The sequence below is a fragment of the Aotus nancymaae genome, unplaced genomic scaffold (assembly GCF_030222135.1).
Source record: "Aotus nancymaae isolate 86718 unplaced genomic scaffold, 86718_ANA_hifiasm-v0.15.2.pri h1tg000064l_0, whole genome shotgun sequence".
In the NCBI taxonomy this organism is placed as follows: Eukaryota; Metazoa; Chordata; class Mammalia; order Primates; family Aotidae; genus Aotus; species Aotus nancymaae.
In genome coordinates, this window is record NW_026988478.1 from 9951952 (window position 1) to 9970167 (window position 18216).

The 18216-nt window shown below is 35.0% G+C and overlaps 1 pseudogene; it reads right to left on the bottom strand.

Annotated features, from left to right (window-relative positions):
- Window positions 1-1708: 1708 nt before the first annotated feature.
- On the bottom strand, window positions 1709-3296 carry LOC105715839 (importin subunit alpha-1-like; annotated as a pseudogene).
- Between the last annotated feature and the right edge of the window lie 14920 nt (window positions 3297-18216).

Below are 18216 nucleotides of genomic sequence, written 5' to 3' on the forward strand. Positions count from 1 at the left end.
TTCAAAATGGTATTTCTATTTTTTCCCAGATTATGTAAAATTATAATTTACAAGCAATTCAATTTAAGTAAATAATTTATAAGCAGTTTATGTAATGGTATGGCTCTGAGAATCTGTCAAGTAAAGGTATTTTTTAATTTGAAGGTTGAGTGATTAGATGCCACTAACATAATGCAAAGACCTAATCAGGAGGAGATTTTTTAAAAGTGGTATGATGCCTGATTCTCACATTAAGCATATACAATTTCAGTGAAATCTTTAAGAAACAAATGACATAGTTCTTAGTAGAATTAATAGATTAAAAAATGTTTCTCTATTTCCATGATGGCAGAATCAGTGAGAGAAAAAAAAGTCAATGATTATCTTTGAAGGCATAAATGTCAAAGTCCATGGGAACTTACTAGGAAGTATCATTAAACAGCAAGTATATATTATTTATGTGTTCAGGCAACCATGTTAGAAAATAGTAGTTGGAGACTCGGCTGGTCTCAGACTTTGATCATTAGCACTTGCTTGTTATCTATTTTAAATTTATCATTTAGCATCAAAGGATATAAGCTTGAATGAAAAATTTGTAGGAAGATTTCCTGGAATATATATCACATATGTTTTGTTAAAAAGTATAGATTGTCCTACATTACATCATAGAATATTTGAATTTGAAGGAACTAAAGAGATTATTCAACAGATGAGAAAATGTGCCAAGAAAGGCTATGAAAGCTGCCTAAAGTTATTTAGGAACACAGCCAGAAATAGAACCTGGTTTCCTGATTCCTAGTTCAGTGCTATTTCCATGATATTGTTGGCTTAAAGAACTTGGGGTACCACTCCTTTCCTGTGATTCTTTCTCAATCGTTAGCACTACTTATTTTCAACTGAAATGTCAACTACACATAGCATTTTGTATGCTATTTAAATTATTCCTTGTGGAATGGAGGAAAGAATATAAAAAGTAAAAAAAAATATATATTTAAACATATAGGAATTCTTAGTGGCCTTGATGATACATTAAGAAAAAAAGTCTATCCAGTGTCAAGGAACTATAATTATTTAAATACATTTTCATAATCAAAATTTTAAAAAGGAATAAGCTCTTGTTGGACTGAAAGTAAAAAGGTATATGGAGGAACTTAAAGATTATGCTTTCTTTTTTTCTTTCTTTTTCATTCATTCTTCTACATTCATATTATAAAATATTACACAGAAAAACTCTGTCTAAGATGATATTCTTACCTGGCTTGTCTCTGGGAGCACCAGCATCTTGACTGGCATTGTCAATTAGACTCATCTGGTAGAAATCTACAATTGACAGAAGGGCATTTATACTCTGGCCTTTGTCAAGGCAGCAAAATGATCATTGAGTGCTAATTATCAATGATCAATTTTGGTTAATAATTCTATGCATTTGAAAAAGTATGTAGTCTTTTTTTTCTCCAGCTGTTTTATTATGGGTTAATTAAATTTTTAAAGGGTGGACTTTAATGTTTATTTACAGGAGGCTGCAAGATAGGAAATTCCAGCTAGAAATAAGAAACCTAGCCAGAGGACAAGCTTCATACAGTATGTACAGTTGGAAATGTTTAAGTATAGTTTCAGTGTAAAAAGTGCTACAATAACAAACCACATTTAGAAAGAGTTCTTCATAGAGAAACAAGACGAAAAAATACCAAACATAGTACACAACAAATTTATGCCTCAGCTACATGATCTAAAAGTTAAAGCTCCCAGGGGTCCTGTCCTGAACTTGGAAGGTCTAGCCTTCAGAGGTAGTTTCTGGCACAACATTTTGATCTTCCTCTTCCTCTACAGAGAAATACTTCTCAATTAAGTTTAATGAAGCCTTATATGCAGACTCGTTTTCATGGTTTTGTAGAGCTTCAAATTTGTCTAAGCCTCCACATTCTTCAATCATTATACTAAGTTTCTCAGTTTCACCTAGTTTCTCAGCAGCCTGAAAGATATTTGAAATGGCATCCAGGATAACCAGAATAATCATGGTATCTTTTGCAGTTAAGAGGCTCATCAACAGTTTGATTATGCCACAGTGAATGAGGTATACAATCTGTTCAACTGTTCCACCACTGGTATAGTTGGTCGTGGTCCATACAGCTTCCTTTTCTGTCTTAAAATCTGCCTTAGAGAGAACACTGACAAGGAAATGGGACTGATCCATGAGTCACAACTTGCTGTATCTGGTCTTGATGGCCGGCTGTGATGTTTGATATTGTTCATGTAGCTTCCTTCTGAATGTTAGTTTTGGGGTTGGTGAGCAGACTGGGAAAGACGGCGAGTGCTCCTGCATCCATCACAACTGGAGTCTGTTCATCTGTACCAGTGACAATATTCCCTATGGCTCTCAGTGCAGGAGTCACAATTGGCAATTCAGAAGCTCCTAGAAGCTTCACAAGTTGGGGCGCAACTCCTGTTTTCACGACCATGTCAATTCATTCATTTGGATCATCAGTAAGGTAGGAAATAGCCAAGTAGGTATTTGCTAATATTTCTGGATCATCATGATGCAGGAGCTGAACTAAGGTAGGAAGAATCTGCTCAACAGCATCTAACGGGGGTGCAGGATTCTTGTTGCAGCAAAAATTTGAAAGTGTCCAGGTAAGATTATGTAAGTAACCACATGGTAAAGATGATATATCAGGAACTGCAAGAAGAGCCAACAGTGGGTCAACTACACCATACTTAATAACCAAGTCTCGGAACACTGAGCCATCACCTACAATGTTTCCTAGAACACATACAGCTTGTTCACTGCTGTAAGCACGGGGAGATGCCAACAGAAAAACGAATGCCATCCAGGACCTCTGTCTACCACAGCCTTGATTTGTTCTGATGTCCCAGAAGCAATGTTAGTGAGCACCCAAGCAGATTCAAACTGAATGGGACTACAGTCAGTTCTGCCCAAGAAGGACACACATTTTGAAATCAAACCAATCCAGATTATGTTGTCTATGGGGGGCTGTATTTTCTCTAGAAAGTAGTTTCCTGGCAGCTTGAGTAGCTTGGAGCTGATTTTCCACATTGTTGCTATTTGTGCCTTTGACAATGTCATCAACAGATCAATTTGCAGTACCCTGGTTGTTGCGGATTTCCTGCAGCGGAGAAGTAGCATCATCAGGAAATAAGCTCACATTTCTTCTCTTCAGCATCTGGTCATCCTTAGCTTTCCTCAGCTCCGCATTGACTTCTGTTCTGTGATGCCTTATTTCTATACTGTCTTTTCCCTTGTTCTTGAATCTGTTAAGATGGGCAGCTGGTATATTAGCATTCTTGTTGGTGGACATGGTTATAAGATAAAGGGAGAAAGTGGTGAAGTGGGCCCAGTCTTCCACAGGAGGCTATGTGGGGATGGGTAGCTACCGGGCGGCTGTGCTCAAAGTGACCACCTCTGCTCCATAAATTAAAAATTTTAAAATCAAAGAAATATTCTCCTTGCTTTTGGTTTTCAGGGATTTACTAGTGTATGCTCACATGCATTTTTCTTTGCAATTATCCCTCTTATTCTGTTCATAGCACTTTTTGAATCTGTGACCTAATATATTTTATCATTTTTGGACACTTCTCGATCAATATCTCTTCAAATACCGTTTCTGCTTCATTTTTTCTTTCTCCTCTGGGTCTCCAAATACATGTATGTAGTACCTTTAAACCGTATGCCCTTTGTTATTTCTACAGTTGTTTCTATATCTTCCATCTTTTTTTTTTCCAGTCTGTAGCCTGAATATTCTGTTTTGATATGTCTTTTTTCTATGCCACTAATTCTGTCTATAGCCATATTTAGTACTGTTGATGCCAGTATACTGTTTCTAGAATTTCCATTTGCTTTTTTTGTGTAATAGTTTTAGCTATTTGCTCAATTCTATTGACTCAGTTCTATTAGGCATATTTTTTTAATGCTCTTGTTTCTGGATCCCTGGTGTGACAATTTTTATCACTTGTTTCTTGAACTATCTTGTCTCCTAGGTAGCCTAATTGTTTTTGATCAAGTGTTAGATAGCACTTATTGAAAATTATGGATATAATTTGAGGATCATGATACTGTTATCTTCTATAAGAGAAAACTTGTATTTGTTTATGGCACAGTTAGGGACACTAACAATTGCAGGCCAAAATTTTCAGTCCATATGAAAATAGTTTTATTTCTAATTCTTACTTCTTCCTAGGATGTCAATCTTTGCAATCTCAGCCTAGTCTTAGTGGTTGGCCCAAGTACCTGTCCTATCTTTGCCCTTGATTGATCCTTGATTTATCTTTTATTTCAATGTTGTCATCTTAGCTTCTGAGTGTAATGAAAGCTTTCTTCAGCTTCTTACTGGGCTTTTCTAGTATAACAGGCAAACACCCTTTGGACATAAGCAGCTCTCAAATTCCAGGTAATAAATCTGTTTTTTTTTTCTTTTCTTAGAGCTTATCACAATAAATCTTCACTCTCTTAGTAGTTCTTCGGAGCCATTACACAAATTTTCCTTTATTTTGTCCAAATGTTCTATTTTCTTTTAGCAATAAGATAGTTCCAAATTATCTAGTTTTCTATTACTGGATGTGAACATGTCAAATTTTATCTTTGAAATTTGTCTCATTTTTATGTACTTGTGAAGTTTTAATTTTTCTACCAACAAGATTTTTTTGCGAGGGAGGGAGCTGCTGTGCATTTCTTTTCCTTTTTACTAGTGATACAAAACTACAACATAGCTAAAAAGAAATTTAACTTAGTATTTTTACTATGCTCCTTTTAAGGTTTGCAGGTACAAATTCAGTAGAATTGGTTAGGAGTGGAGGAAATGTAGCATGCTATATCGTCTTAATCACTCATTTAATACAAATGTTGTTTTAGCTGATCTCATATGTTTATTACAGAAATTCAAAAGTTATTATTTTTATTTCCTGATTGAATGTTTGTATTGTGGAATATAATTAGCAAGTATAGAGTTTTCTTTTATTGATGTACTATTGAACGTTCTATAATGTTAAGTGAAAACTTATTAAGAATAAGTTTTATATAATTAAAACATCTCATTTCCAGTTTTCAGAATGCTACAAATGAAAGCAAAGGTTATCTGCTATTGTAAATAATTTGTTTTTGTATGTAAACATTATATATACATATATATATATATATATCTTTTACTGTACTCTAGGTACACAGAATTGAATTGCTCAGAATATTTGATCCATTGCCTACTTTTATTATTGACATATCATGGTCTTCTTTTATTTGTTTCATCATTTACTTATTATAATCAAGTAGCCTCCATAAAACCACCACATGATTGGAAAACTAGATCCAAAGACATTAACAAAAACTTCCATCTGCTTATTTGTTTTCTCCATCCTGTTTTTCTTTCTTCCTTCTGTCCTGATATAACCACTTAATGGGACTTGTGCTCAGTGACTAAATGATATATTCCTTAATTTTAGTTGTTTTAAAATTTTTGTTTAGAGTCTTGACCTTTTGAAAGTAACAAAATCTTCCCAAGTGTTTATTGCTAAGCTAGCTGAATAGAAGGCTAATGCCCTAGGCATCTCAGGTCTATTGCTGATTCCTATCCAAGAAAAAGAGAACTTTTACTTCTTGTTAAGGCTCACATCTAAACAGTTAGAGCTTAAGCATACATACTTAATAAGCACTGGTGGGTGGAATAATTGTGCTGCTTTTATTGTATTTTTTTTTAGCCTGGTTTATAGATGGTTTGTAAAGACAGCTAAGTCCATGCGGGCTACAAATAACTAGTATGAATTTTATGCCTGGCATACAAATACAGTGCTTCATCAGCTGCCCCAAATTCCATTCCTATTTATGTTATCCTCAACTACATTCAGCAACAAGGGAGGAAACTGTGGGGGAGCTAACTGCTTAGAATCTCATGAATTGTGCTACTGAGTTTTCTTCTTCCATCCAACTTCATGGACTCACATGTGTTCTGAAAATAACAATTTTATCAACTCTGACAGTGGTTTTTTATTTCAGAGGCTCAGATTCTGCTTTTACCCATAGAAGTCTGGAGAACAAATAAAAAGAATAAATGTTATTAGTATATAGTAGATAGTGCAAAAAGTCAACAAAATTATTATGAATCCAAAGCTTAAAATGGCAATTAAAATAGACTGTGCCTCCTACACTCTGTTTCTGGAATGGTTTTATTTAGAATTTAAGAAGAATGTCTTGATTTAAAAATACGCTTTGGTTTTATGATTAGAATAAGAATTTTGGGAAGAATGAAATAAAAATAAAGTAATATAGACAAATTCCACTGGAGTAAGAAAGATATTTTCTTAAGAGAAAGTTTAAAATCTTAGAGGTTTGACTAGCTAGATATGACAAATTGAAGAAAATAAGCCCCAATTTGTCCACTTTTTAAAGTGGGACTATAAAAGAAGGGATTATTTTAGTTTTTCTAGAATTAGGGAGGATGAATGGAGTGTAGAAAAACATGGTTGTGGCATAGTAGCAGGGTCAAAGAGAGTGTAGTGTAATTGTTATGTTGAGCAATCCCAGATCTAACAAACTTTTAAAAAAAACTTTTGAGTAACCTTTATTCTAAACCTAATAATGAGATATTTTAGGGACAGACAGAAAATGTCAGGCTTTGTTTTGTTCTGTTTTCTCTTTATGCTATATGGAACTAGAAGAAAAAAAGCCACTGATATAACTAACTCTACTTCAGGCTAATCCACTTTTCAATTAAGAGAGAGATTTTTTAGAACCTTTACTTAGTCTATAAATATACTTGTCTATAGACACCATCATTATAGACAGAGTTATAGACCGATGTTTTGTATTTGGGTAGAATTTGATTTTTGGGAGTCATCTACAATATTGTGGACTTAACAGACTCTTGAAAAAGTTCCTCTTAAAGTTGTAGGTAAGAAGTCTTTAATGAGAACTAACCACATGGGTATAGATTATCTAGACAGATGTGAAAGAGAATGATTGAAATAGTAGCCTAAATTAAAAGAAGTACTGATGCAAGGTGATACGCCTGTTATAAGTGGGGAGGAAGAGATTGTCTCTCTCTCTCTCAAGGAGAAGAAACATAAAATAAGGGCTTTAAGGGAAGTGATGGGAGCTACTATATATTGAAAAAGAAAGAAAATAGTACATCTAATTCAGCCTGTTTCTGATGAAACAATGATTGAGATGATTCAACCCAGGAGGTGAAGGCTGAAAATATTATTTTAAACAGTGGATGGTTTGGGCAGCACCAGAACTCATGGACTATAATTATCAAGATAGGGTACCCTACCAGACAAAACCTGGAGAAAATTTTGTAATTAAAAACATGCAATTGAGCTCAAAATCAATGAGAAAGAGAAAGCAAAGCATATACTCAGGTCTTATGAATAGTTATGCCTATGGTAGAGAAGGAAAGTAATCCATTTAAGAAGCAAGATGAACTATGTGAGCCTACTTGGAATAAGAGAATAGCAGAAAGAAATAAAGCATTAGAGACCTTCCCTGTTGCAGAAAAGTCTTAAGCAGAAAGAGATGTTGCTCAAAGCCTAGAACATTTGAAAGCTGAGGAAAAGAAGTGCCTGCAAAGGATGATTCTCCAGCAGAGACCAAGAATGAGGAGAGGGGAATCTTCCTTAGCTGGCAAGCCTCATGCTGTAAGACATTCCAGAGCAAGCAGCAATAGTCCCTGTGAATCAGGTTTGCATCCTGGACAGATCTCACCCTCAAATGCTATCCTGGGATGGGGGATAGGGGCAGAAAATTAGGCTCAAAGGGAAAACGAAATTAAAACATGTAAGTATGCTTCCTGGGAAAGGAAGAAACTTCAGTAAGACCCGCTGACTTGGGGCCATGACTACTGCAAATTTCAAAACGTTGTCAGGAGTTTTTCCTACTCTGTAATTGAGGAGAGAGAATACAAAAATGATTTTTTTTTTCTCCTTGATATTTGTTAAGCATAATCACTCTTGTTATGGCTGACTTCACCATTCACTGATTTTGGGCCCCGAACAAGTGACACCGACCAACTGGGAGTCTAGAGTAGCAGAAATTGTTTCTCTGAATTGACTCTCCTTTCACTAGATAGCACTGAGACTTTTATGGTCTTTGGGGACAGTACATATTGGCTCCTAGTTTCTGGAGATCCTTTTCTAAATAATTGGAGATAATTCACTTTGGTGCTGCAATTAACGTGTTTAAAAACTAGGATTCTAGTAATTTTCTGTGTTGTATTAACTCTTTGGACTTTCTTAGTAGAGGAGCCCATGGGGAAAAGAATTTAACATCTGATGTCTTGTTGTACAATATCTATTCCTATGGAACACAGCCCAAATTACAAGTCAACTAGTCAGGCCTTTTCTAGATGGTACACAACGAACTTGAGAAAAATAGATTTATATTCATATCTATACATACATATTTATATATATACATATAATATATATATACATATTTATTTATTTATATTTCTGACTTTAAAGCCAGGTCTCTTAACATTGAGGCTTTAATTTCTTTCTGAGAACTTCATGAGAGTGTGTATTTATATTCTCATTTGGTAATTTTTATGTTGCCGATGTTATTACTGGCTAATAATTATGCCTCTATTTGACTTCATTATGTAACCTCTGGTGAATTATGATGGAGAGTGAGGCTGGTCACAAATTAGAATAACTAAAGTGGGGAGTAAAAATAAAGCTTTGTTTGAGGGTAGAAATAGAACTTTGGAATAAGTTTACTTAATATGTGATTCTTTGGACACGGTGGAGCAATGGTTGGTATTTGCAGAGAAGCCTCATAAACAGGGGGAGGACTGTACTGAAGCTCATCTCTGTCCCTGGGGATGAGCCGAACCCATCACTGGTCATTTGCTTGGCTGTTAAACCAAACAGACGAAGAGAACGGAAACCAGAGGAATATGTCTACATGTGTGAGAATCTTATTTACTACTTCTTGTATTTCCCCAAGTGGGAAATATGTATTCATTCTCCAAGAAGGAAAATGGGTTAAAATCTTTCTAGACTTTTCTCTACCACCTTTACTCCTAACCAAAGTTCAAGCAATGACTTTTGGGATTGATACATTGGCAAAAAGGTACTGAGCATGATTGGATTTGATCTTTCTGGGTTTTTCTTTCTTTGGAGTCAACCTGACTGGAGCACACATGAGAGGAAACTTACCAGAGCAGATTCTGTCTCTGCAGCAGAGCAGTCGGCAGTCTTGGATGGGGTTAAATTCAGATCAAAGTGAAATGTATTAGGAGAACCATTTGGCCTCTGATCCAAACCATGTTCTTCAGTTTAATGTTATCACTAATACAGTTGAATTTTTATATTCATTTCCCTGACTCTGTATTCTATATTTTTACTCTGAGAAGCTATAGGCACAAGAGTGATTATCATCCCTAAAACCCCAGCAGATTTAGAGAAGTACCGCCTAATGAAGGAGGCACAGTGAGTGCAAGAGCAGTCAGTGAGCTGGGAGAGCCCCTCACGGGGCACCACATACTCAAAGACATACGAGGAAGATTTGAGTCATCAAAAGCAGAATAAAAACAATGACTTGTGACTATGACCACTTTTTTTTTCTGAAGCAGTGGTTATGATTTCACATGTCTACAAGGGACACATAGGTGAAATGAAAAAGCTTGTGCTTTTTTGTGTGTGAGCAGAGGTGATGACTGGGGGGCACATATCTCCAGAGTAGAAGTTCTTGTGTGTGCTAGCAGCCTGTGGCTATGGTGGAATTGCTGGGTTTTCTTATTTTTAAGAAAATGCAGATGTAAGTATTTTTATAAGAAATTCCCTACGTTTTAAATGTTGGCTTAAATTTATGGGAAAAAAATTCTTGGCCAATTAAAACAGGTCTATAGACTTGAAGTAGTTTTGGCATTGTTGTAATGGAACTGATATTTCTTTCGGCATGTTAGGGACCTGCCCCCCAATGCACTTAGACTTGAATTTCTTTATCAGGAGTTTACTTTATTCCAATTGGCTAATGCAGTTCAGTTTCCTGTCTGTTTGCTGTATTTAAACTTCTGCTCTACCTCTTTTATTACCACTCATTTAAATCATATACTGCCCTAGACCAAATGTAGAGTTTATGAGTCCAGTGTTCATGGGACTTACTGGATCCAAGAAAGCACATATGGGGAAATGTGCCATCTCAACATTTTGTCAATTATGCCAGTATACTTGTGCCAAGGAAAGTGATTTCTCTCTCCTAAAGACATATGAGCCAGAAAGAAGTTCTTTGATTTCTTGTTTTATGTGACATTCTGTCTGCAATTAGCAGACTTCCAGATGTTCATGCATTTTATATGCAACTTACACAGTCATTTATGTTTCCCACCAGAAAGCAGAGTGGTTTATGTTCCAGAAACTCAATCGAAAAACATTTCTACTAACTTGAACTTGAAATGACTAAATATTTTATAGTGTAACTTCTAATTATAAATGTTCTGTGAGATTAGAGGACTTTTATTTTTATCTGGGTAAGTTTGAATTTTATCTACATCCATTGAACAAACATTTGAAAATATTTCCTTCAGTTTGGAGCTGCTTGCATCTTTCATTTTTTCATTGATAGGATCTCTTCTGATAAGCTACTAAGTCTTTGTTACTTTTAATCTTATTTTAAAAAATCATAGTTGTTCTGTGTTATAGTTGTATATTCTGTTTTTCATTAGGCTATGAAGGCCTGGAGAGGCCCTTGCAACACGTCATACAGGCCTTTCTTATACTAGGTCCTCAAGAAATTTACTTCATTTGTACTAATTCACTTTCCCTAAGAATTAGGAGAAAAGATATTTGTAGATCAATGATTTAACTAAGGATGGAGTCTTCATCAAGTTGGTCCCCTTTCCAACCCATGTGGGATATGTGGTATGAGCAAGAAATAGACTTTGTTAAGCTGTTATTTCAGGTCTGTTACTACAACATAAGCTAGTCTGTTCTGACTAGTAGACTGAAGAGGAAAGGTTAACAGATACTGGCCAGGAAGCTAGCTGGATCTGCCACATTCTTCCACAGAGCCTCTTTCCACAAAGAGGAAATCCTGCAAAAACAGTGGGAGTCTTCACTTCCCTTCTAACTTAATTTTATTGTGGGCAAATTTTGAATATATATAAAACTAGAGAGAATGATATAATAATCCAATATGCCCATCAATATATGACCAATCTTACTCATTTCTACTCCTTCCCTCTTCTCTCTACCCAGATTATATTTAATCAAATCCTAGGTGTCACATAATTTTATGTATAAATATTTATATATATGTCTCTAAGATAAAGAACATTTATAATTTAATCATAATACTATTTTCACAGCTAACAATTAACAATATGCCTAATATCGTCAAATAGTGTTCACATTTCACCAATTGTCTTATATAGGATTTTTTTTTTACAGTTTATTTGTTCAAATTGAGATCCAAATAAAGTTTATAATTGTGATTGTCTAATACATCTTTGAATTCTCTGTTAGTCTAAAGATAAACCTAGATATTTCCCAAGTTATAAAAATCCTGCCATTTTTTCCTGCAGAGTTTTCTGTAGTCTAGATGTTGCTGTGTGTTCCCGTGGTGTCTGTTAAATAGATTCCTCCATTCATTTATTTTCTGATAGGATCTGGATCCAACTGCTTTTTAGATCTAGACAATTGATCAGATTGCTTTTTTTTATTGTTTGAGTGGTATCATGTCCTTTCATCGGGAGGCACATGTCTGCTTGTCTCTACCACTCTCCTTCTCATCCTCTTTTTTAGTGGCTTGAACACCTTAGAGATAGCATCTGTTTCTGTTAATGGTGTTGCATGAATCTTTCAACAGGGCCCTTATTGTACTGGCAGGGCCATCTTCTTATTTTCAGCAAAATTGAATGTTCTCTCACTTTCTGTTTAAAATAAACTTTCTTGGGGTATAAATTACATAAATAAAAAGCATCCATTTTAATTAGCTTGATAAGTTTTGACAAATATATACATTAATGTAACCCCCACCCTCCAAGTTAAGGTATAGAACAATTCTGTTATCCCCAAATCTTTTGTCTCCTTCTTGAGCAATTCCCTTCCCTGTCTCCAAGCAACTAGTAATAAACTTTTTATCACAATAGATTAAAATTTCATATAGACAGTCCAAAGTTTCATGAAAATAAAATTATATGGCATGTACTCTGGTGACTGACATTTTGCTCAGAAAAATATATGTAAGTTTCATCCATATTGTGTGTATAAGCAATTTGTTCCTTTTTATATCTGAAGAGAACTCTATTGTATTGATATGCCAAAATCTGTGTATTCATTCACAAGTCAATTGACATTTAGATTGTTTTCAGTTTTTGGCTATGATAAAGTTGCTATAAAAATTTCTGTATGAGTCTTTGAATATTTGTATGTTTTCATCCTCTAGGGTAAAACCTAAAAGTGAAATTACTCAGTTATAGGACAGGCATATGTTATATTTTCATCAGAATGTATAATAGTTTTATTACTTTACACTCTTGTCAACATTTGATATTGTCAGTCTTTTTAAATTAGCCAATCAAATGGATGTGTAGTGGTATCTTATTTTTTAAAAATATTTCCTTGACTACTAATGATATTGATCATTTTTCAAGTGCATACCTGTCAACTTTTTATTTTCTCTCTTTATCTATCTATCTATCAATCATCTATTTATTTATATTGAGAAATAGAGACAGTCTGACTCATTTACATTCTTCCTTGATGTCCCAGATGATTCTCAAATGCTCTGCCCTCTGGAGGATTGAAATTTGTGTGTTTCTCTTTTGTGTGAGCTCTGGGAATTATTCATCTCAAAACTCCTTGGTGGTTCTTTTTCCTGCCTCTTGAAATTTTGCCCTATACATGCACAGATTAGTACTCAGTTCATTTTTAGAGGAATTTATGCAAGTTTTTTTGACAACTTCCTATTCCTCCTCCTTCTTTTTCTTTTGTAGCTTCCTTCTCTGTTTCATAACTTCCAGCTACCTGAATGTTCTGAAGCCCTAATCTCTGTCTTCTCACATTCTCTAATTTTTTTGTGCTCTGCTTGGGGTTCTCTACTCCAACTTCATGATCCAGAATATTGCATGACATAGAAGCCAAAATGATTGTTAGGCTCACTCATTTATTTATTTATTTATTTATTTTTATTCTCAGGATCATATGTCTGCAATGTTTGTTGTGCAATGTCTGAAAACAATCGTCTCATATATTTTTTCAGTTTCTTATTTTGGTATGGGGCTAAATATGTTCGTTGTTACTTCAAATGGTCAATGGCAAAAATCTTATGACTTCTTTTTCACATATTCTCAAACCACTTACACTCAGCTGAAACCTCAAAGGTTGGCTTATCAAAATTTACTGACTTTAAATTTGTTCAATTTCCCTTTACCTACAATGGATGTTTCTAATATTTACTATTCTCCTTATACTCCACCTAATCTTTTCTAGATGCTTTTTCAGATTTCTAGAATTTTTCTTCTCTGAAAAACTTGAAAGGATCAATCATAACCTCCCTCAGTTTCACTCCAGCATCCCTCCAATGTCTGGTAAGGTGTCCTGTTCCTTGCTTTAAAGTTCAGTACCTTATATAATCAATATTAATAAATTTCACTTTCATATAATTATACTTTTTTACTCTTTCATTCTCCAAATTGACCTGTACTTCAATATTTCTCTCCATCTATTGCTATGTCTTTATCTTGCTGCTTAAAATTAATACATGATCTTCATTCTTAGATTTTTCTCTTGCTATGGGTTGTCAGTTTTCTTCTTTGAATTAGCACATTTATGAAAAGCCCTCGGTGTAACAGTTATTATGGCTTGAACAAGCTGTCAAGTCTCTTTTCTTGTACATTTTTATCACTTAATTTCTTTGAATACTTCTACAAAAGGAGCTTTTCAGCCTCAGCCTTATTGTTATTTTGGGCCAGCTTAGTTGAGGGAGAGGTTGTTCTGTGCATTGTAGAATATTTAGCAGCATCTGTGGCCTCCACCAAGATGTCAGTAATATCCATCCATCCCTGCACCCAAATTGTGACAAAATGTCTCAGATATTGCCACATTTGCCCTGTGGGCAAAATCATCCCCAGTTAAAAACCCCTGACTTAGAACAATTTTCTCTGGCCTAGAGAGTTGCCTCAACTATAAAATGAAGATAATGAAACCTATTTTCCAGGGCTATTCTGGCGACTCATGATGATGTTCAGAAGTTTTTAGCATAGTGCCTGTTCAAAAATTGTTTGCTATTATTACAATTATTAATAACTTTCTGTGAATATACTGACTCCCCACCCTCCTTTTTAAATCTAATGTATTATGCATATTTCTATAGTGTCTCTTTATTTATTTATTTTTATTTTATTTTATTTTTCAAGTTAGAGCCTTGCTCTCTCGCCCAGGCTGGAGTGCAGTGTCATGACTCAGCTCACTGCAACCTCCGCCTCCTGGATTAAAGCAATTCTCCTGCCTCATCCTCCCGAGTAGATGTGATTATAGGTGCCTGCCACCACACCTAGCTAATTTTTATATTTTTAGTAGAAATGGGGTTTCACCATGTTGGCCGGGCTGGTCTTGAGCTCCTGACCTCGTGATCTCCCTGCCTCAGCCTCCCAAAGTGCTGGGATTATAGGCATGAGCCACTGTGCCTGGCCTCTCTTATTTATTATAATATTAATTATCATTTTTTTTGTTTCCACTTATTTTTTAAATTTATTTTATGTGATTAAAATTTTTATTTTTAATTTTTGTGGATACATATTGATGTATATATTTATGGGGTACATGAGATATTTTGATAAAGGCATACAAGCAATAATAATTACAATCCTATAAATGGGATGTCCATCATCTCAAGCATTTATTCTTTCTTTGTGTTACAAACAATCCAATTTTATTCTTTTAGTTATTTTAAAATGTATGATAAATTATTATTGGCTGTAGTCACTCTGTTGTGCTATCACATACTAGATCATATTCATTCTAGCTATATTTTTATTCCCATTAACCATCCTTACTCCCTGAAATCTCCAGCATTCCTCCCAGCTTCTGCTAACCGTCATTCTATTCTCTATCTGCATAAGTTCAATTGTTTTAGTTTTTAGCTCTTGCAAATAAGTGAGAACATGTGAAGTTAGTCTTTCTGTGCCTGGCTTATTTCACTTAAAATAGTGACTTGGATTCCATCCATGTTGTTGGAAAAATGAAAGGATCTTATTCTTTTTTATGGCTGAATAGTACTCTATTGTGTATATGTACCACATTTTCTTCATCTATTCATCTGTTGATGGACACTTATGTTGCCTCCAAATTTTGGCTACTATGAATGGTACTGCAGTAAACCTGGGAGTACAGCTATTTCTTCAATATACCAATTTCCTTTCTTTTGGGTATATATCTAGCAGTGGGGCTGCTAGATCATGTAGTAGTTCTATTTTTAATTTTTTTTAGAAACCTCCACATTTTTCTTCATGGTGGTTGTACTAATTTACATTCCCACCAACAGTGTACAAGGGTTTCCTTTTCTCCAAATCCTCTCCAGCATTTGTTATTGCCTGTCTTTTACATAAAAGCCATTTTTATTGGGGTGCAATAATTTCTCTTTGTAGTTTGGATTTTCATTTCTCTGAGGATCAGTGATGTTGAGCATCTTTTCATATACCTGTTTGCCATTTGCGTGTCTTCAAGTATTCTTTATTCATCTCTTTTGCCCATTTTAAAAATTGTATTATTATTATTTTTCCTATATGGTTGTTCGTTATTTCTTATTATTCTCATTTATTATAGCATATACATCTAATGATGCATTTCTTACACTGATAATTTCTCTTTTCCTAAAAAAGGTATGGAAGGTATGCTTTCATACATTCCTTAGACTGTTGTCCTTTTTTCTTCTTTTTAGATTAACTTTAAAAAAAGTGAACCCACATTTATTGTTATAGATTGTATTTATATCCTAATATTTGGCCTCTATCCCAGTCCCCTTACTGAAATTGCTCAGGTAAAGATCAACTGTATCTTTTTGTTTAACATTTTGTAAATAGAAATTAAGTATGCAGATAGTTTAGGGAGTTTTCTCAAGGCTTGTAAAGAAACAAAAACAAAAACAAAAAATGAAAATGAAAGTTGCCATCCCTTTTCCCTTCATCTGGCTCCACCTGTCTTCACTGCCCAGAATCAAGCATTCTGTATATGTTTAAATGATTATTCAAGTATTTGCCTTCATATTTTTCGATAAGGGCTGTGATGGCTAATTTTATGTGTCAAATTAACCAGGTCATAAGGTGCCTTAATATTTGGTTACACATTAATTTTGAGTGTGCCTGTGAAAGTGTTTTGGGAAGAGATTAGCATTAGCCAAAATAGACAAATGGGATCTAATTAAACTTAAGAGTTTCTGCACAGCACAGGAAACAATCATTAGAGTGAACTGGCAACCAACAGAATGGGAAAAAATTTTTGCAAGCCACACATCTGACAAAGGGGTAATACCCAGAATTTGCAAGGAAATAAAACAAATTTACAAGAAAAAAAAAACAAAACAGAAAATCCCATCAAAAGGTGGGCAAAGGATATGAACAAGCACTTTTTAAAAGAAGACATTTATGCAGCCAGCAAACATATGAAAAAAAGCTCATCATCACTGGTCATTAGAGAATTGCAAATGAAAACCAACTTGAGTTACCATCTCATGCCAGTTAAAATGGCAATCATTAAAAAGTCAGGAAACAACAGATGCTGGAGAGGATGTGGAGAAATAGGAATGCTTTTACACTGTTGGTGGGAGTGTAAATTAATTCAACCATTGTGGAAGACAGTGTGGCAATTCAAGGATCTAGAAATAGAAATACTGTTTGACCCAGCAATCCCATTAGTGGGTATATACCCAAAGGATTGTAAATCATTCTGTTATAAAGACATATGCACATATATGTTCACTGTGGCACTGTTTACAATAGCAAAGACTTGGAACCAATCCAAATGCCCATCAATGATAGACTGGATAAAGAAAATGTGGCACATATACAGCATAGAATACTATGCAGCCATAAAAAATGATGAGTTCATGTCCTTTGCAGGGACATGAATGAATCTGGAAACCATCATTCTTGCAAATTGACACAAGAACAGAAAACTAAACACTGCATGTTCTCACTCATAAGTGGGTGTTGAACAATGAGGACACATGGAGACAGGGAAGGGAACATCACACACTGGGGTCTGTTGGGGGTGGGGGGCTAGGAGAGTGATAGCAAGGGTGGGGAGGGATAACATTAGAAGAAATACCTAATGTAGTTGAAGGGGGTTGGAGGCAGCAAACCACCATGGCATGTGTATGCCTATGTAACAATCCTGCAAGATCTGCACGTGTATCCTAGAACTGAAAGTATAATTAAAGAAAAAGAAGTTTCATGTGAAAAAAAAGAATCTCTCTATATAAAATAAAATGTAAAACATAGGTAAACATATATGTAATTATAAACACATCTATCTATCTATCTATCTATCTATCTGTCTGTCTCCTATTGCTTCTGTTTCTGTGGAAACTGACTAATACATATGCTTATACTGTACTTACACACTGTTTTTTGGATTTAGATATTATTTATTGACTTCTTACTCTAGAAAAGTAATGTTTCCTTTTCTTATTCCCCTGTGTCCTGTCATGGGCACACACTCCTTTTTATTCATTCTTGTTACTTACATCATTATTTTTGATATTTGCATTATGACCACCTATGGTAAACTGACTGGGCTCATTTATCAGAGGATTCTGAATTATCAATATTTCAATATTTTCACTTTTATATTGGTCCATTTCCTCCTGGGGGAGCCCTCTAATTTCCTGTCAGGGGAGATATACCTTTTGCTCTTTTTCCTCTTGTGGCTAAGAGAAGAAAAAAGAACAAATGTTTCACTATTCACTGCACAAGAGTTTCACCTCATCCTCTTGTTTTCTGTATGATGCACTCATCATCAGCTGGGCCTGTAGTTATTAAGTCCACATCCCCTATGGTTCACTTCTCCAAAGGAATAAACCATTAGGCTTCTACTGTATGGAGCAGGGGAAGTTGCCTTTCAGTGCAGAATAAGGGGTAGGAATCTGGGAATCTAAGTGATTCTTGTAATCTCCAGCATCAGTTACACCACCACTTTTTAGGAACAGTAGTTCCTTTGATTCCTGAGACGTTCTGGGATTCTGTGTCATGAATACATTTGCTTCTTGGCTTCCCCTACGGCTGGCTTAGGCTT